The sequence below is a fragment of the Paralichthys olivaceus genome, chromosome 12, assembly GCF_024713975.1.
Source record: "Paralichthys olivaceus isolate ysfri-2021 chromosome 12, ASM2471397v2, whole genome shotgun sequence".
NCBI lineage: Eukaryota > Metazoa > Chordata > Actinopteri > Pleuronectiformes > Paralichthyidae > Paralichthys > Paralichthys olivaceus.
In genome coordinates, this window is record NC_091104.1 from 15,169,091 (window position 1) to 15,194,814 (window position 25,724).

General features: G+C 41.0%; 1 long non-coding RNA gene across 6 annotated transcripts in view; it reads right to left on the bottom strand.

Moving 5' to 3' along the window:
* The window catches only part of LOC138404808 (uncharacterized), a 112,436-nt gene that overhangs the window by 76,340 nt on the left and 10,372 nt on the right, over positions 1–25,724 (bottom strand). For all 6 annotated transcript variants that reach the window (XR_011244729.1, XR_011244728.1, XR_002202636.2 and 3 more), the window contains exon 2: positions 17,981–18,097. This is a non-coding gene — a long non-coding RNA (uncharacterized lncRNA). The remainder of the gene's footprint in view (positions 1–17,980; positions 18,098–25,724) is intronic.

Below are 25,724 nucleotides of genomic sequence, written 5' to 3' on the forward strand. Positions count from 1 at the left end.
GGTCACTGTGGCCTCCCTTCACACATTTTTGGCCATAAGACAGAAATTCAAACGTTAACCAAGATAAAAAACACCTGATACCAATGAAATGCCTTTAAAGTCTTCAATATATATATATATGAGTCTGGACAGACATGAATGTAGAGTGCATCTTGACCGGTTGACAGATGAGTACAACCACAAGATGGTGGTTCGATTTCCTCATGCGTCATCATGACTCCTTTATCAAAAACATTAAATATGCCTGTGTCAGTCCAAAGTGCACCACAGTGTTGCATATCATACGTGCAGCTACATAGACACAAAACAGTCCAAGTGCCTCTGGCTTTACATTAAAATATCTACTCTGAAGATAAATATTTTCAGTTTCTTCCCTTTCTTAAATTTGTTTTGTCTTGTTCTCTATTGTTTGATTCTTTTATTTTGTAAAGAACTTTGTAACATTGTTTAGGTAAGAGCGATAGCTACTAGGTTTTTTAAAATTATTTATTATGTCTGTGACCATTAAAATTATGGAAATCCAATCAATTGATATTGTTTGACAGATATTTGACAAAAATTATATATATAAAAAAAATACAGTTAATATCATCTTGGTTTAAAAAAATAACATTCATTGCAGGTATTATAGGTCAGGCAATAAAAACCAAATCGTATGAAAGATGGACACATGGACATGACAGCTGCCATGCAATTATCAGGAAACTTCAGCACCACCACCTCACATATTTAAATCCACCATGTTTGCAGGTTACATCTATTATAGGGGGATGGTCGATAAAACACTGCCCATATAACCAGCTGTTAAACCCCCTCCAGTTAACTGAATATGTGCGGCCTCTGGATTTCACTGTAAAGATGCACATCTGGAGCCCCTTGAGTTCCAATATACTGTCAAACATATAACACACATCAGTAGACTGTACTTAAAGATGGGTGACATGACAGCTCCCCAAAAGTGAAGCCAACATGTCTTGATCGCCCCCTGAATGCTGGCTGTAAGATAAGTCACGAATCGTGCTTTCGCCATGTTATTGGAACAAGGGAGAAATCAAAAAGTCAAAGTACATGCATGTGGATTTTTACTTTTCACTGATTCATATTCCATTACCCCAATTGCAACTATGCAAGCTCTGGCTCCAAATGCTCAAAAATGGTTGCATTCAAATTCTGAATATTTTAGCTTCATTTCTCGACAGCTGGAGCAGGTGGAGACGTGTTGTCCATCTTTATATACAGTCTATGCACCCACCATACAAATGACATACAGACCAGTTCAAGCAAATCCATTTAAAGCACAAAACAAAAGGCCTCCAACAAGCTTCACAAAAACATTTTGACATGCAGAGGTATAAGGCGAGGACTGAGGTGCAGTGCAAAACAAAAAACTGCTGAGATACGCAGAGGGGAGTAAAGCGATTACATGTCATAACACACCATGGTGAAGACTGCAGGTGTCCTGCCACTGTGTAAATCACTACCTGCGCTCCCTTAGGATTTCTCAGTAGGTGACAGCTCCAGACAGTGTGTCACCAGAAACTTCCTAGGCACACTGGTCAAAAAAATATAGACACACCAAAAAGTACTACACCTGACACCTTTTTTGGAGGGGTTAATGTGGCACCCATCAAAGGTAAAAAATTTAATAAACTCATTTAAAAATCTTTTCATAGAGACAAATAGATTTCAGATTGACCTTTAATTAATGATGTGATAATCTTTGGAAATGGCCTTTTAAAACAGGCACGGACAGCATTAGTAAGTTCAAGGTTTCAATAAAATAATGCAAATTAGTCTGTATAAACCCAGGACATACTCATTTATGCAAGTATCATTAAATAATGTCTATGTTTAGATGATAACTATTGAATAACTAATGGATGCTGTTGTGGACCACACCTGCAGGTAGGGTGCAGTACTGAAACCCGGTAAGAGCCTTTTGTGTAAGAACTGGTGCCTGATTGATCGTTTCGGAACAAAGATTTCGATGCTGCACGTGGCTTATTAATATTACACTCAACTCTGGTGCCAACATACTCTCTACTTGGCTCTTGCAGCACGTTATGTTAGCCTACAGTTAGTTAGAAGCAACCTCAACCCGACAACAAGACAAGTAAAGGTTAATGGTTGAAGTGTGGCTGTATTTCACGCAGAAAGATGCCAATAGACATTTCTTGAGAAGGAAGTTTAAAAGGGAGTTCTTTCTCCCTTTTAAACTTAAAAGGGAGAAAGAAAAAAAAAGTAAAGTAAAAAAAAAAAAGATATTAAATCCCTGGCTAAAGTATTCAACAAGAATAATTCATCATACATCATTTCTATCTTATTGTGTCACATGAAACATATCGAAGGCCGTGATGATTTTCTGTTCTTCAGGTTTTTGACTCCAACACAAACGTAATGATCCTTTACTGCTACAAGTGACAGTTCTGCGGTGTAATAGAAATGTTTGCATCCGTTTATCCTCCATCTGTGGTGACATCTGTTTCATATTGTGTTCTCTCGCTGTTTGTAAGCGTTTGGCATCGCCACAATTCAAATGTTATTTTTATCTGAGCTCACAACGGGAAGGGAGGGAGGCCCACTTCAGTATGTACGGTTTGCTTTGCCAGTTTTTAATTACATTTATCAGAATTACATAATTAACGTGCGTGTTTCCCTCAAAAGAAAATGGAGCTTTTCATATATCAGTGTCAGGTAGAAGTGCATACAAGAATCACTTAAGCTAAAAGCCAGCGTGAACCTTATGTCTTCCACATTCCATCTTCCACAAGGTCACGATCCAGACAAGTTCAATGATCCTGGTCAAGAGTCAAGATTACGGTCAAAGGACAGAGTGTGTTTCTTGCTGGATCTCCATCTGTGAACTGGTCATAAGGGTCACAGAGGAGACACTTTACACTTAATTTGATAGCAACAGTGTGGTTCACGATGAGGAGGTTTCATGTAAGTCTTGTCTGGGGTTGCTATATGGTGAATTCATACAGCCATAAATTTCAATCTGGACATAAAACTATTCAATCAAGACCACACAACTAAAGCAAGTGTCTCTTATACCTTTAAATTCACTTTAATTTTTATTTGGAATATAGTTTACATATTTTTCTGGCACACCATATAAATGTTGCATCCAAAATAACAGTTAAAGTATAATTTTCTCTGATATAGTGGCAGCCCTGCACATACATTTTGCCTTTTAACATGGTCCAGATTGAAGAGTAATGGAGCATATGAAATCTAAAGGGGTTGCTAGCCATGCTAAAAGAAGCCGGATTCACCACACACCATTTCACACACACTGGACTCAGAGCGGCAGCAGAATGTCAGAGGTGTGTGCTGTTTGAGAAACCAATGCATTTATACAAGCTTAACTCTCACTCAATACAGTGGGGGATGGTGCACTGTGCCAACCATGAAATTAACTATTTGAGAGACATGTCAGCTCGAAGAAAGCGGCTCCACACACCTATGGGGCTCAATCCCAATGTAAACACTGTACACGGCTACAGAAAAATCTATACTGTACAAAAGACACAGCAAATAACACTCGTCTTCTCATCTATCCTGAAGCACACAGTGCCCCAACCAGTAATGGAGGATGAGTTTGGACATGTAAACCAAATCAACCCATTCAACCCCAACAATCTACCTCACCAGCAAAAAACCAGTTCCCATATCATGTAGACTTGTCTGGATTTTACAGGCCTATGTTAAAACTGTAGGAACAGAACTTTTAACCCCACACATTGCCAGCGTAGATAAGGGCAGGATATTGTTTTCATCCCCGTCTCTGTGTGGACAAAATGATCCAACAACGTATAGATGGATTTTCACCAAACTTGATGGGTTAATTACCGGGGAAGGTATCTCTAGATAAGCTAATATACAGTAGATTCAAAACAACATTATGATTCATAGAGACTATGCATATATATCATATATAGTATAGTACATTTTGCAATTATTATCAGAGGAGTAGTGTATAGCTTATTTAGATTAACCAGTCATTTAGTTAGCATTTACAGATTTGGGTTTATACAGTGTGCACAGGGTATGTGTCGACCCTCTGATGCTTTTCATTGCCATTTGGAACCTTGTCTTAAAATTCTCAATCCAGCTGGAGTCCAGGGGGTGAAAGCTCAGTCTTCACTGTTGGGTGTCATTAACACATTTCTACTTTACTTTTACCTAATCAGGCTTAAAATGCCCTATTATTTTACAGACTGGCTTTGTATGACCACAGTTCCTCATTTATGTGACCATAATCCTGTGAACATATAAATCCTGCTGCAGTCATGTTATTACTTACCGAAGGTGACTAATGAGCTCGAGGTGAGAAGTGAAACTTGTCAGAGTGAAGAATAGGACGGGGGCGAGCTGAGAGGGTCAAGTCTTGAAAGGAAACACAGAGGTTGATTGAAACAGCTGAGAAAGAACTTGAGCAATGGGGTTGTGATTAAACTGAAAGGACAGACATTACAGCCCTCCTGTCATTTAACACCTTGATTGCACGTCTGCCATGTCCCTGTCAGACTGACTGCTTCATCAAATGTCTTTGTCTGGTACCAATACCCCATTTGGTCCTTGGCTCTTCCCCTGAGACCAAAGAGGACACGGGAAAAAAGGTCAGTAAAAAATCACCAAAAATATAATGACTCTAACCCTGAAGAGTTTTCAGTTACTAAAGCCCAAGTAAACATTATTTATAAAGTTTAAACTACGCAGAAAGAATGGATTTATGGACGACAATCACCACTTTGGTTCGGACTGAAATATCTAAACTATCATTAGATAAGTTGCAATTTTATATAAAGATTCATAGTCTACAGAGGATGAATCCACATGAATTTGTCCTCCTGATGGTACTACCCATGTGAGAATACAGCAGGACAATTCACAGCAAGAAGTGGGCGTAGCGATGACGTTTCTCAAATGTGAGACACAAAAATGAAAAAACAATGTCGATGTTCTGTATTCCAAAAAAAGATATCTGCAGCTTCTGCTCTACCCAGGTAAAACCTCTAGCCTGAAGGTTCCAGACATTTTTCAGTCTGACTCAAGACGTTGTTTTCTGGACATTTTCCAACACTTATGTCAAAAACGCTTTAAGATGGTGAACATGGTTAATGCACCTTCTCTCAGCGGCATCATTGTCACTGTGAGCATGTCAGTATTCTGACATCATTTGAACTCTAGGCAGCGAATGCACCGCAACCTCACAGAAGGTGGCTGGACTTATTCTGCAGTTTGAGAATTTTACATTTGTAAATGTTTCAACAGTGCTTTTCTTTCATTTTGGAGGCTGCTCTCACCATAGAGAAGGAGTACAAGTGTTTTTCCACCAGTGTGCTCGGCCTTAACAGAACCGCTGCTGAATAGAAAAGATTCCTGTAAGATGGAGAATAGAAGCCCAGTTTGAATCAGGGAGAAAATGATGTTCAAATTGCTTCTTCTCTTACTGCTTTCAATAAAATGCCTCACAAATTGGTGAGGGGTTGTAGGGATCCACATCAAAATGACAGCATAATTATGGCAGAGGTTTTTTCATTGGTGTAAAAAATAGAGAGGCCACAGAGGTGGACACTCAGCGTGAAGCAGCAGTTCCTTTATTTTATACTGAATTCTCTCTAAATAATAGAGCAGATAACAGCTTGTTGGAACATTTAAAAAAACTTTAGGGCATAATTTATTGTACACAGTTGGTCGACATCTTCATTCTCTTTATCATCATAAAGCTCAGACACCCCATTCTGCTCCCCACCCAGGAGGTCTGGCCCTTCCACTGGCCCCAGTGTACCCCCTCAGACTAAACAATGATGCTGGGTCACCTCCGCATGGCCCAAGACAGATGGCTTGCTCCTCTTGGGGGTCGCCACCATGGCCAAGGTCACCTCCCCTGCTTTCGCTGCACCTGCACCCCAACACTCCCATCATCACAATCTTAATTCCTGCAACGACCAGCACACAGCCTTCCACCAGCTCACCCTCTCCCGTGTTAACAGGTTCTGCTGGTTTGTGCCGCAAAAGCTGCAGTACCACAGTGCAAATACAAAACCGTCCTTTTCAAAGGAAATTTCACATGAAGACACAAATGAATGAGTTGATACATGTATTTCTGCAGTCGTTACTGACGAGCTGGGGCTGTTTTCACTAATTAAGACATGATGCAAGCTTGGCAAAAGCTGACAACGGAATGGAATAACAATAAAAAGGCAAAGGAATAATGTGTGAAATTACGACAATGCCTCCCTTGTATGACCCTGAATCAATTGGCACCTGTGTCACTCTAAGACATGCTCCGCAGCAGAGCGCTGAAGAGGGGGAGCAGTATTGGCAGGAGGCTGTGATCCATGTGACAGGCTACATGTCACCGTCACTGGAGTCCCTCCCTCACCCATTCAATACAGCAAACCATCAGATCAATGTCCACAGACACAGTCCTCCCCCCTGCAAAACTAATTATGTGAGCATTTTACACTGCCAAGTCTCCTGCACACTTTGTTTATGCAGGCCTGCAATTAGTGGAATAGTCAATAAAAGACTGGGGGAGGTACCGTGAAGGAGGAACAATGGCGGAAAGTGCGTGGCGGAGTCTCAGTAGAGCTGAAACTGCATGGACAGCACCGGCAGGCAGAAGGCAGGGCTGAGTGAGCAGACGCAAGCTGGAAATGTTTGACGTGAAGAGACGGACTGTTCCTGTGAGTTCCTCACAAGTCCAATGAGGTGCCAAAGCCGTCCGCTCTGTAGCATCAGTATCCCAGAAGTGTGACGCTGGTGGGTCTTTATATCACTTCAGCATGCACAATTAAGTTGCTGTGAATATTTATGACGGGTTTAAAGAAATTATTCCCGCTCCCCCAGGTGTCACAAAGTGGCTGTAATCAGAATTTAGTAGGAGTCTTCCTGCTCTCTGTCGATAGCCTGCTTGTCTATGGAGAGCTGTAAAATCCAGAGCGCCACGCTGCATCTAAAGGTCTGGTCAAGTAGCACTGAGCTCTGTTCCAGCACTAGCTCAGGATCTCATTCTTATAACTAGTGCTGCATGCTGCATAATGCGCCTAAGTTACAGAACACTTTCACAAGTTTCTCAAAATGATGAGCTTCAAGCAAAGATACTGAGGGAAAAAAAGTTAATCCGTTTTGATATACACAATCTATAGCTGTAAATTCTGTCTAAAAAGGTAATTTAACAGACATTAATCCAAAACGCTAAGATGATAGGAAGTTTTGCCTTGTGTGTGTGTGTTTGGGTGTGTGTGTGCACACTCAATACATTTCTGCCTGAGTGCAACACAGCAGGAGGGGGAGAGCAAAAAGATTTAAATGAGACTCTTTTTCCACAGAGATATAATGATTGTTTCTGTTCACGGCAGGTCTACCATCTGTCAATAGAGTTATTTTGAGTCAGTCTGAAGCCCATGTGGTTGAAATTCTGGAGGCGGATTAATGCAGGGGATACAGTTCTGTCATGATCTCACTCCAAATCCTGATCATTATGTTCAGCTGATGATATAAAGACAGTTGGTTTGTCACTGAACATAATAACGCTCAGGAACGGTGACACTAACTCCACTCTGTGGCACAGCCCATAGATTTCCATGTTAACAGTAGAGCAGTCAGCGTTTAATTTTCCTCCAGAGAGCTACCAGGCCTGGGCTACCAGCTTGTAAAACCTAAAGACCTACACAGCACAATGCTTCGTATGCAGTCTTAACTTTAATTAAATTAAAACCTTGATTTCCCTCAGCTGAGAGCTCAACTCTCCTAGTATAATTATGCCGCTCTAATGTGTGCACTGGTGTGTTTGTTCACTGGCAGATGATCTATCCAGAAAGCATTGATCTGTGACCGTCGTAGCCAAGAGCAGGGGTTACCTTCGCTTACACCAAACTAGAAGATGCAAAACTCTGCAATGCAGTTACTCTAATGAAGGTTGCAGTTACAAATGTGGACAAAGACGTGTATAAAGATGCTCATAGATGCTCAGTTCCATCAATTATTATAGAAATAACTAATTACAGTGGAGTGCTTAACTCCACCAAGGTGCACCAGTCCTCTTAATTTCAATCATGTGACACCAAATTGTGTAACTCATCGAGATCAGTCCCCCAAATATGCCTGATTTTTTTAATTCACTAAGATACATTAATTATTCTCTGACCAATCAGTGAAAATGTCAGGTAACGCAATGTTGAAGAAAGTGCTAGAAACTTCCTGCATCCGCCACTTACTCTTTGGGTTCTTTCCTCCATTCCTCCACCAAGTTTCATGGAAATCAGTGCAGTAGCTTTTGCATAAACAAAAAAAACTACAGACACAGCAAAAACATAACCTTCTCAGCAGAGGTACTAAACACACAATTTAATCCAAAGTAGCAAACGAGCTCAAAGATTAAAGCACTATCTATTTGCCATGGAATTTGATACAGATGCTCATGGTACCATATGATAAAACCTACTGATCATCAGCTGTACTTTATGTTTAGTGTTACCTTTAGCCATAAAAAATGTAGATCAAAAATGACTAATATTTAAATACATGCAGATGAAAAACATTTTAACTATTTATGAAGAATTAACTATTAACAGGGCCCCTAGAAGTTAATAAAGACCTGCAATGGACCACAAAGGCATATAGTCAAACTAAGGCAATATATATATATATATATATTCTTATGGTGCAGTTTCACACAAAATGTTGTTCTTTAAACTTAAACTGGCCTCATTAAAATCTTAAAGGTCATATTACAAGATTTTAAATCAAAGGGTCAGCTTTATACTTCCTTTTTAAAAACACAAGGCTACATGACAATCTTTTATACTCAATTTCAACTCATCTTTGATCCCATTTTAATTGTTTCCCTTCCTACACATTGAGTAAACAGTGTGATAAACTAACTGACAAACTGACAGTGCCCTACAGGTATGCAGACAATTAGGAAAGCCCATGTTTGGTTTTATTCCCTGCAGCTGTTCTGCTGAGGGCTGGAGAATGGTGGCGCCTTCTAATCAGTGCCAACGTAGGAAGCTCCCATGTGTGACCGAAGCCCCCTAGACAATCTAAAATGAGTCAAGAAAAATAAGCGTTAGCCCCTCACTTTCACCCGCACTCCCTCACAATCATTCCCCCTTTTTGCTCTCTCTCATCTCTTCGCCTTTCTCCAATTGCTGTGTGGCAAGCCCCAGTGTTATCTACAGACAGCAGCCTTGCCAGCTTCAGCCAGTGTGTATGAAAAAAAATGAGATCCAGTCTTAAAACTTTGGAAGGGAGACTTATCAAATGCCAGGTGCTTCAAACAGGTTCAAAATCATCTGGGAACAGCAACACACGTGCTTTAAACATCTGTGAGCAACTATCTCCTCATCCATCCATCTATTTATGGCCACTTATTTAGCATCATTGAAGCAAAAGTCTCAGGAAAACAAGCTGCTCATGTCACTAGTGCATCAGAGGGACAACACATTTTATTTCCTCAAATTATATTTCCATCATTCATTTTTTTCCTGCTGATCCTGACTTGGATCTTGGAAGTAGCAGGTCAATAGGGCCTTCAAGGAGTTCCTCTCTCCAGTCCCACCTTCCAGCTCTTCCTGGGGATTCCTGAGGTGTTCCCAGGACAGCTTGGATATGAAGCCCCTCCAGGAAGTTCTGGATCTAACCCCAGGTCTCCTCGAGGTTGGGCATCCTCCAACTGAAGGCGCCCAAAAGGCTTCCTGACTAAAGGAAACACCTCAACCGTCTCCTTTCGATGTGAAGGAGCAGCAGTTCTATTCAGAGGTCCCTCCTGGTGTCTGAACTCCTCATCCCCTCTCTGCGGCTGAGCTCCGCTACCCGACAGAAAATTCTCATTCCGACCGTTTGTATTTGCGATCTCGTGTTTTCTAGGTGAGGGTTGGAGCATCAATGAATTGGAAAATTTCCCTAGAACAAATCACAATAATGGTCTGCTTTTTTTCTTATCATTTGTTATGGAAGCAAAACAAAGGTTTCCCCAGCTCAAACGCTTTCCTGACATCCGCAGCACAACAGAGGGAAGCCCTCCTTCCTTCCTTCCGTTATCTGAGGGGAAGACTCTCTTTATTCTAGACGCAGTGGTGAGAATCTTTCACAACATCAAAGCGATGCAGAGCATTCCTCCACCCAAAGAGCTAATGAGAGACGACCATCCTGTACGAGTGCGATTACAGCAGCTTCATTAAGGGGTGAGCTGATACCGTGCGCTCAGCTCTGAAGCGGCTGCCTCTGGGAGCTCATCTCCTACACAGAACTCACTTCCACTGAAGATCAGGTCTGTCAGCAGTGAGTGACAGGGTTAAAGCACTCCTCTGATGACTCTCTCGTTTTTTTTGGTTTGATCTTAAGAAAAAAAGAGAGTGCTTTATATTGTAAAAAAGAAATGAAAAGCAGGTTGAAAGAAGACCGCATGTAAAATAAGTATCCTGACAGAAACTGCTGCAAATCCTCCTCAGGGTGAGAACATCTAGTGTATACAGCCGAGCAGTTTCATTGCCTTTCGAGCTTCAAGCTGAAGCTTCATAAAGGGGAAAAAAAACAAAGGGACTCAGTTAGCATTACATGTCACAAAACATAAACCCAACAAATCACCAGAAACCAACTGAGGGCAAGAAACAGAAGGAGAGGGAATAAGAACAACTTGACCCTGAATTTCACTCTGAACCAGTAAGAGTTTATTTTCCACTAGATCTCAGCAGCTACGCATCACAGCAGCCGGCCTCTGTATTTACAGCCTGGACACCCAGCACTGATATTGTTATGGATTATTCTGTAAAATTGGTCTTTGTAATTTATCGTGGTTTATGGTTAGATTAATTGCTTGACCTTTGTGGCCCTCTGTGTGTGTGTGTGTGTGTGAGAGAATGTGTGTGATGAGTGTGGAAGGGCAGGGAAAAAAAAAAATTTAAAAGTGGACATATTAATTTATACTAATCTACTAATCAAAATGATGATGTGATGGGAATATAGCATGTATATAATACAGTTACTTACTTATGGGATGAGTAATCACTCAATCACACATTACCTTTCAGATGAATCAGTGACAATAGATGTGACTCCACCTTTTGATATACACATCACTGCCTCCTCCCCCCTTCTCTTTCTTTATATGGGTTGAATGATTCAAGCCTTCAGCCACTTCTCCATCCTCAGCCCCTCTTGCGATAGTTGCATTAGGTCTCCCATTAAAATTAGCAATATTTTATGGTAATTCCTTTTGGAAAAAAAAAAACCTTGTTGCTAAGGGAGATAATTATCTCGATTATTCAGGATCTCATACCCAAGACGCACAGGGCACAGCCTCCCATTAGCTCGAGGCCGTTCTTACCCACAAGTGGAAATAATTGAAATGTGGCAGATGTTTAATTATTGCCATTTTAAAACACAGTAGTAATGAAGAGTATCATTCCAACACCGAGTACGATAATCACACATTCCACAAAGGAGAGTAATTATTTTCTTAGTAATTTAAATGTTGAACTAGTGAAATGTTTATCAAGTTCACCATCTATCACACTGCTGCTGCAGAGCAACAACACTGATTCCAGTCCCCGGTTTATGATCCAGAGCTGATTCTCAAATGTCAGGACAGCAACATAGGAAAATGTCAACGTCCAATTTTACTACAGACAGGAGCAGAAAATGCAGAATATCATATGTGATGATGTACGATATGTGCAATACCATGGCAACATGATGGATCAATGGCCGGTTTTGAAAAAGACTTCTGCAGGACACCAAAGGAAGCCTGCTGGCCCGATATGATCTGGAATTCTCTTAATAACAAGGGTAGGCACAAGGGCAGCTCTCTCAAAGGACATCTATTATTCATCTGAGGATCTCATGAATTAACAATGAGATAATCTCACCATATATGTTTTACATCATAAACAGGAAAAACACTATTAGAACTAATACTGTCTTTTTCCTTGCACGAGCACAAATGCAAGATTAGTATTTGATTGAGATGAAAATAAGAAGGAAATGATGCTAAATGTGGATAGATCCATCATGTTGACTGTCTAAAATTAGAGATTCAATTATATAATTGATTTTAATTGAGAGAGAAAGAACCGACCGCGTCAGCAAAACGACACAAGCATCAGTATTTTAACCACAGACACTCCAGTTCTCAGATGTAGATTAGTCTCCCCTTAGGTAAGAAACTAATAACTATCACACGTATACAAAACTCATAGAGAGCATACTTCCGTCAAGGGAAACACCCTGTGTCATCAAATTTAAAGAAAGTGAAAAATAAAAAAACCTGGGCAGACCCATTTATCCAGATACAAAGACAAACACTAACACTAGCACTCTGTAGAGCGAAGGAAAAACAGTCCCTTTTAATCCAATCTGGTCATATTTTATATTCTCTATTATTGGGTAAGTGCACAATAAATAGATTCTACCAAAATTAACAAACAAACTAATTCCATTGCTATTGACTTCCATTTTATCCAGCAATAATACGAACATCATTGAACAAGGTGACACCAGACATGCACCATAACAATGAACACATGCACTGTTGATCATACAACCACCAAAAATACAAAATGTGATACATATCCTTTAAGGTCAGATAGAAACTGACATAAACTGACACCACACATTCTCATACTTCAGGTCACTAATAAAACATTCTCATCTTCATATTAATTAGCATTAAAGGGGCCCCTGAAGGTGTCCATCTGTCTTTGTGCTAGGCAGGGCAGATGTCTCTCACCCTATGGTCCACCTCTCACCTTGGGAGCCTCCCTCCTCTGAAGCAGGTCTTTTAATTAAAACATTGTCCGAGGACTGTACCATGTGTGCAACACACCCACCTCTCCATTTCAGGAGCCCAGCATCAAGCTGGGGAGGATGCACAAGGCCTGCCGGTACAGAGACGTGATAAGAGTGGACATGATACAAGTGCTTCACTGCAGGGTGGAGCGAGGACATGGAGATATGCCGGAGGTCCAGCTGTCCCTCCCTTAGTGCCAAAGAAAACAACTCTGCAGAACTTACACAAACAAACAAGGGATTTGTCCGAAAGAATGAATCAAGAAGCATGATGAGATTAAAATCTAAATCATAATATGATAGTACAATTGACCTCAGCTGCCTCAACACAGATTTATGTAGAGAGTTTGTCAGCCCATTAGAAGGCAGAGGAGCTACAATATCCATCATGTTTTATAGACATTTCAAACAGAGAGTGACAGCCACATGTGGATCGCACCGACATGCCCTGCAGCTCTGTGCTCCTCCTGTCGAGACAGAACACCCTGAATAAGTCACAGAAATACGTTTAGTGGATATCTGCATGCTGGTAGGTGTCAGTGTCTACAACAAGCTATATATGTAGTTATAATAATACATTGTCCTTATGATGAATTACTGTTACTCGAGCGGTACCCTTTCTAAACATGTTTGGAATGGGCTGCTTGCTTGGCTTGCAGGATTTTCTTTCTGAAACTGTAAAAGTGACCTGCAGTAATCGAGCCTCAGCAAATAAAGATCGGCTGCAGGACTCAGTCCACAGAACCGTGAAGCTGCTTCACCATTGCTGCACAAAGAGCTGTTCTCCTGCTTATTCCAAGTTCGGCAGAGTTTGACTCAGTACAAAGAACCCCGAACCTGAGGATCAGTTGGCCATTCTAAAGTTTATCAATAACCAACATGTTTTGTGTCCAGATCTGGCACTTCCTTACGGCATTGGTGATACAATGAAGAGTTATACGAGCCACAGACAGACAGATATTTCCGGACTCATTAGATACAGTAGATCAAGGCCTTAATATTGTAGAAAGGTACAATTCAGTTCCAGCATCTACTCAGGATCACATCATGTCATAACCAGGACTAATACATCTGTGCCCAAGTTAAAACAGAGAGGATTCTCTAAGTAACAGAAAAAAATTGTAGCATTCCCTGGGCCAATCAGTTTTTTAAAATATTATACACATGAAAATGCAGTTGAAACGGAGAGATCACATCTCACTTAGCATCTACCTATACTTGAGTTGATTGGTTTGTAGACAGGGGTGAAAATGACCCAGCTGAATTCATTAACTCTGATGTCCAGAGGCACCTTTCACACTTATTCTGGTTCAGAAAATTCTCAAGGTAAAACAAAGTCGGTGTGACCGTGCCCTTAAAGTGAATTCAATGCCATGAGCATTTGAGAGAAATGTAGAATGACACCATGTGATCGAGTTGGATGAGATGATATTAGACCAGCTTTACTGTGGCTGGAGACACAATCACATTGTGAGCGTATCCTCAGCGCACCATTTCCACACACAAAACGTCTGTCAAACAAACAAGAAGTAATAAAGACGAACAGACATCGGCATAAAATTGCACAATGCAAATTGTGCAAATAACCAGCACGTTCCTGTAGGTGTATCACATATGGGAGAAGATTTGTGTGCAGATTTTTCCCTGCAGAATGCAATTACGCACCAATTTACACCCTGTCATCTTTCTATGCTGTGTTTATCTTTAGCAAAGTGCACTTGGGTTGAAATGAAGCATGGCAATGGTCTCTGCTTATGAACACTATCAAAACACATCTGAATTGTCTGCCATATGCTCCACCGTGCTCAGGTTGCCCATCAAAATGACTCTGAATTGGAGAGAATACATCCCTCATGTTCTTATTTGATTTGGGCTTCCACTCAGAGTCCACTTAGCTTCCACAGATTACTTCTAATTGGGGTTTCTTTCTTCTGTCAGGATGGTTGGCACATAGGTGGAGCTTCTCTTGTGTCTTGACCACGAGACGTGCTTCTGTTCAGTTAACATGCAGACACAGTACTTCATTTAACACTGTGGCCTGTGGAATTGTTTTGCACTAATGCTTCTTTAGACGAGTAACTGAAGAGCAAGGGTAAACCTCCCAAAGTGGTAATATGTCTACAAACACCATTTAACAATGCCTGATGAATATTCAGCATTCTCTTGCCTGGGCAGGAAATCCCTATCAGCCATTTTACAAAGTATTACACATAATTATGCCACCTCTAAAATGGAGATCTAACGCCCAGTCTTGTCTGATGCCCCCCAGCTTTTAATTAACTAAATTACTGCATACTTCTCCCCCTATTGATTACTGCTATGGGGATTGATTATTTCCATGCACACACCCATTCACCACTGCTGCAGGTGTGAAAACTAGTTTTAATGAGTAGTCTTTGAATTGAGGGAAATGAAACTTTCAACAAAACCTTTACCCTGACGAATGTTAGGTAAAATATAGACACTGCTTATCTTTGGTTTCATTCTACTGCTTGACCTCATTTGAAAATAAAACATATTAGAGTTTTTGCTAGTGGGGGTATAAATGTCCTCCAAGTGCAGATAGAGGACAGATGCCTGCGTATAACCACAGTCTAAGCCCTGGATCACAGTGGGGTGACACCAGACCGCAGCACATCCACAGATTACCAGTTTATGACCACAACCATGGGGAGCAAACCACATTTACCCCGCCCCTGACACTGGACGTAAAAATTGCAGGCACTGTTTTGCCTCCCAGTGCAGAGGGAGCTTTACAGCGTGTGGAGTGATGATCATTCAGCAGCGCTTTGACTGAATCACTTAGTTTGAGGCTCGCCGTAAGGTCAAACTCTGCATAAGCACAAACACTATGTACATGACATGGTTGTAATTCCAAGCAGGGATTTGCCTCTATTTACAAGTGTTCACATCATCATACAATATGAGACGTTGCCTGATGCGTTCTTTGAGCGAGCTGCAGGGCTCGTGTTCCCTGAATTACTGTGACCTCATCACCACACTGAGAAGCTGATTTGAAGAGACGCCCAAAAATAACAATTCAAAACTTGTACGCAAATTTGAATGCATACACATGTGCAGACACATGCACATTTTTTCCCTGAGAGTAAAACTCCCATGCACTGTGAACAGGCTGACTTTTTTCTCGCCTTAGAGGACGGATCAGCTGGTGGCACATCTGTCCAGTTGCTTTCTGACCATTTTATTGTCATCCGAGGGAGCAAATGTTGCAGCTGTATGCATATGGCACCTTCAGTGACATTCAGAAGAAGGGGCTGTTTGCTGTCTCTCCACCACATTGACATTCAACTACATGAGGTCTGTGTTATGATAGGGTCTCCGTCTTCCTCCTCTTGGGCGCTGGGGAGATTGGTGCAGTCTGCGGCTGCCACAGCCCTGCTGTCAGACTGTTATAGCAGCATCCCTCTCTCTCTCTCAGCCCATAGGGTACAGCTGACAACACATGATCCTCAGAGCCACACAGCCAGCTACTGCACCGCAAGAGAGCCTTCAGCTAGTGCTGACATATTCCAGGGCCTATTTCAACAGATGGAGTTTTTACAGGTACCGTTTGGGGTAAAATACCTCGCTTGAGGGTACAGCATCTGGTCCATCACATATTGGATGGTGTACCCCGCCTACCCCCTCTCCACCACACATCATCAACCCCTCTCACCTCACCCTTTGTTGCCTTTCTCCTCCTGCATTATGTAGTAGATAGGTACTGTCCATCAGAACTAATACAACAGCCTCGTAAGGAAAAAGACAATTAACAGCTCAACTGTGTTGATTCATACCTAATAAAGTTATAGTCCATAATTTCAACCAATATAATCCACTAAACATCTCAAGCGTTGCATCAACAGATAGAATTCAGTTCCACTAGATTTTTTTTCTTCTCTGCTTGGGAAGGTCTGAGATGACAGTGTTAAATCTAATTTCCTCAGCAACTTGAGCCTCGTGGTCCACTCCAAGTCTCCATCACTCAAGCTGCGCTCAATAACCTTGGACTCATATTTCTCTGCCAGTGATTTAATGACTTGCAAGATTACATTGCGGTTGGTTGAGCCTGTGTTGATGTTGATATCTCTACTCTTTACTGTCCTGTGTCCTGTCAGTCCACTCCTGTTATTTATCATGACTTATGCCATGACACACTAGAAATGCCCAATCGGCCATTCATCTCCCTGTTAAATAATATGTGCCAGGCCGGGTCCGGATCAGAGGAGCAAGGTGAACGATGAGGTTTTGAAAACTGCATCGGATGAATTACAGCTGTGGAGGAGTTCCTCTGAACTTGTGCTTCCAAGCGCCTTGCTGGGGGCCTGACAGGCTGTAAAACGAAAATTTACACATGCAAGGCAGTTACTCTGGTTAGATTAGTGAGCTGCTTAATCCTGCAAGGTGGAATTTATGTCTTTTATAACAGAATGCCACGAAAATACCATCATGTTATGTGGAATCAAATGCAAATCCTGAGCTAAAGTTTCAAAAGCACAGGAAGAGGATGAGACAAGAAGCAGACTCATTGATGTCGCTTAACTACCTCCTCACACTCCTTTGTTTCATATGTCACAGAAAATTCTAAATCGCCGGTGCCGCGCATTAAAACACAATCGCAGAGAGGGAGAAAATCAATATTTGAATAGTCTCAGTCTGTGCATCTCAAGTAGTCAATGAGAGAAAGCATACATATTCTACTATGTCTGAATTATTAAAAGGTCCCATATTTTAGATAGTGAGATTTCCATGTATTTTCTGATTATAAAGCAGGTCTAGGTGCCAGAAAATACTGTGAAAGTATCACAACGCTCAATACAGGAAGAAATAAGTAAAGAACTAGTTCAGAAATTGTGCCAAGAAACAAGATGTCGGCTCTGCACCTCTGTTCGGCCCAACCAGACCCACCGTTATCTGCTATTCAACCCTTCCGTCGTTCTGTTTGGCCTTACCAACAACCTTTTCAGCTTTTAATACTTAATGCTACCGATCATTAGATTCATTTTTTAATCTTCCTGTTTTAAGATTTTATCAATCATTGTTTTCATCATGTTTATTAGATTAAACTTGGACTTAAATACAGCAGTTATTACAGCTGTGTGTGTGTGTGTGTGTGTGTGTGTGTGTGTCTGGACTCTGCTAAGTCACTTACTAAAAGATAAGGGATGATGTTGCTCACCTGGACTCAGAGCTGCTTGTCTGGTTTGTCCAGGACACACTCCACTGTGATTTGGGGTAGGCGTGTCTTCCATGTGATCAGAAAAGTCAACCAATCTGACATGTTCTTGCTAAAGGTCTAGAGAGAAGCATGAGAGAGATGTCAAACAACAATTAGATGATTTTTTGGAATGACAAATATTTTCTTCTCACTCATCGTCTGTTTGTCTCTCTGTCTGTTAGCAGGATTAAAAACAAACTACAGGACAGATTACCACAAAAGTTGGGGGATGGTTCATATATAAGTCAGGGAAGAACCGATCAAATTTGGTGTGGATCCCAATTTTTTTTCTAAGTTCTTTAACATTGTGAGATTTTTCATCATTTTCATTGATAAAACAAGATAATCCTTTATTAGTCCCACAAGCGGGAAATCTCTCAGAATAGTTCATGGACCTGGATGAAAAACAATTAGACATGTTTAGGGAACTGACAGGTAAAGTATAGACACTGTTTGGAGTTTGATAAAAATCTGGATTTTAAATTAAAATTTGGTTTCATTAAGGGACTGATGAGCCTTGGTGGAGGTATGTGCTCCTCTGAGTGCCATTCTAGTTTGTTATGAAATTTAAAAAAAATGTTAATTTCTACGACTACAGGCTGTGAGAGTTCAAGGCTACTATTTTACATGAGTTGAACGAACAATGAACACATTTAAAAACAGCAGTACAACACTTAACTACCAGTTATTCTGGAAGCATTTCCTCCACTTAATATCCTCAGTGACTATTTATTTACTCATACTAATTGTAATTCTGTCCACGCCACTCCTCCATAGTAATTACTACATCCTCCACATTGCCATTCATTGATTCAGTGAAAATGTGTTGCAGCAGTCAAAAAAACATGGTCACATACATATACATAAATACTCTATGCATGAAATGGTACAGATTTACAGAATTGCACTGCTACATGCTGTGTCTGAGCATTTTGATGAGTCCACAATGCTGCAAAAACTCTTTTATAAAGATGTGGTTGTGTGGCAGTGATGCGAGGGTGGAGGAAAATAATTGTCACCATCAGAGCCTGTGCAACTCATTGGGATTCATTCATTCTATTCTTTCATTTAAAGACAAGAATATGTCTCTAAAAGGGGATTTTTATTTTTTATAGAACATTTATGAATAGGGCCATGTTATCCTGAGGTTTGAACTGTCAGTGTGAATTACATTTTGCAGACAGGATGAAAAGATGAAGGAAGAAAGGGTCAGACAGAGACATTCAAGTCCCTTATTAGAAGTCTGGATGCGTCTTAAAGATACTCATGGTGTCCAATAACAAAGACGATCTTCATATTACTGCAAAATGGTCTTTTATTACTTTGTCAAATCTCACAAAGACACGACGGCCCCAGCAAGATTAACACTGATATGACAGGAAGACAATCAAGGCAGACAAATGGCCAGTAATTCAATCACTGGTCCAGGACATGTCATGTCAGCCAGTCTATTGGCTGTGACAGGCTGCACGAGGTGCTGGCAGACTCATATTGACCCAGGGCTTACAAAGTGCTGATGCTTCATTGTGTAAATCAGGGAGAGACTGGTCTCCCTCAAGATGCTAAAAATTCAAAAGAGAAGAGCGAGAGAGAGACTCATTTGAATAAATGTATTTTCTTATAACTGGTGCCATATAAACATCCAACTGAATATATTTGTTCCTGACGGTCATTCTTTTTGGCGGTCACTGGTTACTGAGAAATGAAAATAAAAATTTTTCCAATAAAATGAAAGAATAAAAGAAAAACAATCTGCACAATGACAAACATTCCTCGGATGCCAGAAGGAAAATTAAAATTAAAAATTAACATAATTTCTTGGTTTCCCTGGCAACCAATGTCAGAGGTCTAATTTATCCAAAACAAAAGCCACGGCTGCTGTGGATTTTGCAACAGACAAATCCCTGTACATACAATATTAAGAAGAAAGATTAGTTTACAATTATGAGTGACATGGAGGCACTGGTGGAAACTAACATCCCACATCTTCAGTTCCCATTCCCATCACAGCTTGGATGCAGGCACAGCCACACCACATCCAGATGCCATTCATTAAATAATTAACGTCCGGCTGAGATGCCTTTGATTTAATTGATCCGGGCAAGCCTGGTGCAGCAAAGAAATTGATGGGCAGCGATGTTTGGATTCGCCTCCGAACTGCAAGAGAATCACTGGGTCCGGAGGATTTATTGAACACATTAGAGCAGGAAGCAGGAACAAACAACTCTCCAGCGGATGACAAATACCATTACAAAACAAAAACCACAGTTTGTGCTTAGGTAGTTATTCAGACGCAGTGATGGACAGAGTAAACACAGATGATTAACGCCCACGTTCATCTGCACCGATCACGCAATTTATTTTGTTGCCGTCTGAGCCCTGTTGCTAATTAAAACATGTTTTGTCCAAATTTTTCTTCTTTTCCTGGGGCACAGCTGAGTCTGATAAACACAGGGGCCCAAAAGGGACGTTCAGCTGACACAAGTGTGTGACTATGTGGGGGTATGCGAGGGGGGAGGAGCCAAATCAGGAACACTTAATCTGTTTTCTTTCCTTTGTTTAAAAGAGACTTACAAAAGCCTGTTTATGATAAGATAGAATGGAAACTAACAAAGAATCCGAGGCGACAGACTGCACAATAAGTGAGGGCACATGAGGACGGTGGGGAGGTAGGTGTCGATACCTGCGCCACAACACCTCCGCCGCACAGCTTGTGTGAGGTGTTGACAGCCTCGGGGGGGTTTGGACCGTCTTCCACCTTACTGTACTTGATATTATTCCACCGCCCAGTGCGTGTAGAGTAACACACACACACATACACCGTGCACATGGGCAAACAAGGATACACAAAGAACAGAGAGGTGGAAGGGGGTGGAGACACAGGCAAGGCGAGCAAAAGAAGGCACTGCATGAAAAAAAAAAAAGAAGCTGCTGCTGCTTGTGTAAATTGGCTGATGCTACCTCCTCTTTGCCAGATTAACTCCACAGGGCAGGGAGGAATAAGGAGGGAGGGGAAGAGTGAGAGTGGGGGGCTGGGTTCAGTGCTTTCATCAAAGGGCCTTTATTTCCCCCCTCCTCTTCTTTCTCTGTGTGAGTGAGTGCCAACTCCAAAGTGGGCAACCCAGTCTGTGATAGCATGTCAAGAAGTAAAAGCTACATTGTCTACGCTGGAAATCACACCGCTCGGAAATAACAAGGTTTGCCTGAAGTCTTGCTTACGAATAGAATAAAAAGTAAAGAATAAATCGTTTTTTGCCACGTGTCAAGTTTGAGGTGGACGATCAGAAGATCAGCCATCACCTGTGTTAAAACGAGGAATATGGAGCATTTTATTAAGTCATATTTAAGCATTGGTTTCACAAAAAACAAAACACTTCATCCTTTGGCTCATCAGCACATTATCAAGAGGGCTTTAAAAAGATCACACAGGAAACAGTCGATTCTGAATAATGAACCACAAACACTTGGAGGAAGTTGTGGAAGAGGAACGGTTTGGTAGTGGTCGCCTGCAACCTCCATGACATTCAAAGTGATTTTGTAGTTTCTGAAGAAACAATGAAATCAGTGATCAAGATTCAGAATTCAGAAGGCAGAGGGAGCTGAACTGAGGCGAGCATGAGTTCCCCTTGCTGCTAATTCCATATATATAATGTTTTCATACTATCCAATTTTTCTCATTAAGTTACAATTTTATTATGATGTTATTCTCACACTATTACAATTTTATTCTCAATATATTACTTTACTCTTGAAATCTCAGATTCTCTTTTCTTCAACAGGACCCTAAAAAATGTCATGCTTGTAAAACAGGCATGGATCATTTACAATATGGAAGTGAAGCACACGAGTAATGATGACTGATATGCATCATCTTCCTGCCTTATTCTAATTCCTGCTCCTGTGTTTGGGTGTGCTGGTTCCAGGCCCTACAGCCAGGATGTTTTAATCTCTTGTGCCTGGCCCCGAGGCCATGAGGCCGACACTCACCCCTGAGAGACAGGTCTGCTGACACTCCTCTGCTCTCAATTGTGATGCTGTCACATCCCACTCTCAAATCCCCAGCCCACTTCTGTCTCCTCCTCTCCCTCGAGTGAGTGTAATTACATTAAGGAGTCAATCCGTGCTCAACCCTGCTCTACACACATCTTGCTGAATATCTTGGCATTAGCTTTTTCATAATCCTGACCTGAGGCTATAATGATGACCTGTGTCCAAAGGGTCAACAACCTCTAGCACCATAACAAGACTTTGTTGACCTTGTTCAAGTCAAAGCGAACAAAATAAATAATATATCGAATGAAAATAAATTATTGTAATCAATTTATTACCTCCAACAAGGAGGTTATGCCTTAACCCCTATGATAGTTTTTTTGTTTTTTGGTTGGTTGCTTGTTTGTCAGCAGGAATACACAAAAACTACAGAATGGATTCCCATGAAACTTGGTGGAAGGATGGAACATTGTCCAAGAAAGAAGGCATTCAATATTGGTGCAGATCCAAAAAAAGGGGTGGATCAAGAGATTTTTATTGGGAGATTGTGAGTTGTTTTTTTTTTTTTTCAACATTTTCAGTGACTTCCCAGGAAATAAGGCACGGGTCTTGATGAAAAGAATTGAAAATCAGACATATTTAAAGGACTGATACAGTATCTGTGAGTGTGTGCAATTTGGTGAAAATCCATATAAAATCTGGATCTATCAGATTTCAATGTGGTTTCATGGGGATGGGGGAAAACCTGTAACTATTTCCAATGTGTAGCATACGGAAAGTGGATTCAGTAGGGTGTCAACAGTTTATAAATATCTTCAATAGTTTTAGAACTATGTCTGAACGAATGATGGATTGGGTGCGAAATTTAAGGGGAATGTTTTCTGAGGCCAATATTATAGCAAAATTATTTCTGTGTGTATGGAGACTTGTGTAACTGTATCTCAATCCGTATGTACATAAATGTACTGAGATATGACAAATCTGTCATTGCTTACATAGAGATATATATGCCCCTTACTGTTTGGCCTTGGCAGAAGCATGCACTTTACTGAGTGACATTCTAGTTATGTCTGTCTCAGTTTAGGATCCAATTATATACCCAATAAAATGTGTGCCAAAAGTTATGGTGGAAAACATGGACCGGATCCATATGCGAACAGGTCAAGAGGAGACACAAGTTGAATGAGAACTTAATGAGCCTGTGAGGCAAAGTGATGAAAACGTACGTTTGAGTGGATGTCAATGAAAGATGTGTGAATAATAATCCGTGAAAGACAAGTCAAAGGCAAAGGGAGGTGTAGTCACGCTCTTTATTGGCCAATCACGTCTTATTCAATGTGGAGGGGTTGAAGTTCACCATCCTAATCTGATTTGGGGATATTCACTCAGCCAGATAATTGCTTTAGCACCCAACCTGTAGTTGTAATCACATCACTTGGTTAATATCAGCATTCAGCTACTGTTAATCTAATTCTGCGTGAAGTGGGTGAGCATTGCTCTAAAGTTATCGTAAGTGAGTTACAGGCTATCGTTTTCAGCAGATTTGAGCGGATTTCTGTGGCTCTAAGTGGCTGATTTGCTGGTGAGAGAAGTCCCCGAGGAAATCAGAGCCTGATCAGACGTGAAGCTAAAGTGACAATAGAACTGCTGCATCAAAATAAAACATTCATCATCGTGGTTTTATAGCTGCTTTACAATAGAGCATATAGCGTTAATGAGCTTTTATTGCTGCTTCATTACAGAGGTGCAGCAAACAGAAATTTTAAAGGGTGGACTTGTATTACACCATATTACAATATTTAACAAGGTTTGGTACAATGAACTTTACATTACGGCATCATTACTTGTTTTACATGAGTTACAATAAAATATTTTATAGTAAAACTGGCATTCTGCTCAGTCTATTCTTTATTTATTATAGACCTCTGATGTTTGGGGATAATTGTAGCTTATATCTGTCACTGTTGAGCCTTTCGTTTCAATATGAAAAAAAAATTAAAAATTAATTTCAAATTAATGTAATTGTGCTTTTAAATTTTTCAAAGTAAAATCAGGGTGACTGAGGAAATGATATGCAACAAATTTCAATTGCATAAATTCTTCATGGCAGAAAAAAGTGTAGCAGCCCCATGTTCAACGCTCATATACAACCTTACATATTAACTCTGATTAATTAGGAATTAGTGAATTTACTATGTATCTGAATTATCTAGTGTGCACCTCTGTTGCAGATTAAGAGAAAGGATAGGAAGCATTCCTCTCCTTGCTTCATCCGTAACCAGCCCCATGCCTGCACAGGATGAATTTTGCAGGCTGAATGAATTTTGCATGGCTTCTCTCCAAAGACAAAAGTGCCAGGTTTGAAGAGAAGGCTGGCGTTGTGGTGCCCTCCAGATTCCACTCCAGACCCCCCGCGAGGAACTTCTTCTGAAGTTCCTCTAAGAAGAGGGGATGCCTGCCTGCCTCATCAAGGCCCTGCTACTCCATATTCATGTGTGGATTTGGAGTAGGTGGAGTGGGTGTGAGGACACACTCGTCAAACACAGCAAAAATACACATTTTTGATATGGTAGCCTGTTTGTTTATAGGAGAGCAACAAGAAAAAGAAAAATATAGCGGGAATGCCACTAAATGTCTTTTGAGGTGCAGCCCCTCTAAAGTCACGTCCAGTAAAAAAAAATAAAAAAATAAACACACAGAGGAGCAGTGCTACATATTTGTGTGAATTAATATGGCACACTCCAAATTTTGCAGTAATAATAACCTTGGCAAACATAACTGAACCATACTGTAGTCCTACATACTGTTTACTTAATAATCCCGTCTTCCGTTTGGATTCTGTCTGGAGCTGCTTTTGCGAGGTCCCGTCAATACTCAGTCTCGCCTAACGTGAGTGAGTCTCATGCCGTCAATCATGATGTTTCATCCCGTTGTTATTAAATAACTAACTGAAGCCAAACTCTGTGTGACAAGAACAACCTAAAATAACAGAAACCAGGTGAGTTGCTACAGTGTCACTTTTGAGGAGCTGCCATTTCATCAGCCTTTATATACAGATTGTGGTTGAGAGCGATACTGTCAATGCTGGCACTGCTTTTTTATTTGTCTGTTGGTTGTCCTGCTGCAGGTACAGGTGAGCAGATAAAGTATAAACCAAGAAAGGCTGCTCAAAGTCAAATCCGATGCCAGGATACTTTGCAGTGGTTTATACTCATCTACGGCAACATTTTACAACTCAGCTTTTGTGAGGAACAGATGTCAAGTCATTTTTTTTCCATATAGCCCCAAACCATAAATCACAAATTACCCTCCAAGGCCTTAACAAACTGTACACAATGCTGCAATCAGCACAGCGCTACAGAGTTACAGTACATGCTACGAGGTATTCTGTCCAGTGAGGCTGCAAAGCTGTGGGAATAAAGCTGAGCCAGGAGCAAACTTTTTTATGGAAGCAAACCTGCTTCGCCACTGCAGTGGTCATGAAAGACGAGGAGCCTGTGTTTTTCTGACACGGTGCTATAGTTGGCGTGAATGGGGCCTGAGGATACACATGGTGTGTTCACTTGTATCACAAAGCAAAGTCATAAAAGGTTTCCATTCAAGAGCAGTGCAGATGGTTAGAAAGTCTTTTTACAAGGAACAATTGGCACCGAGCATTCGTGTGCCTTTCATGGCTGTGGACGGCTGCGACAGGAAAGATGAGAGAGGATGAGGC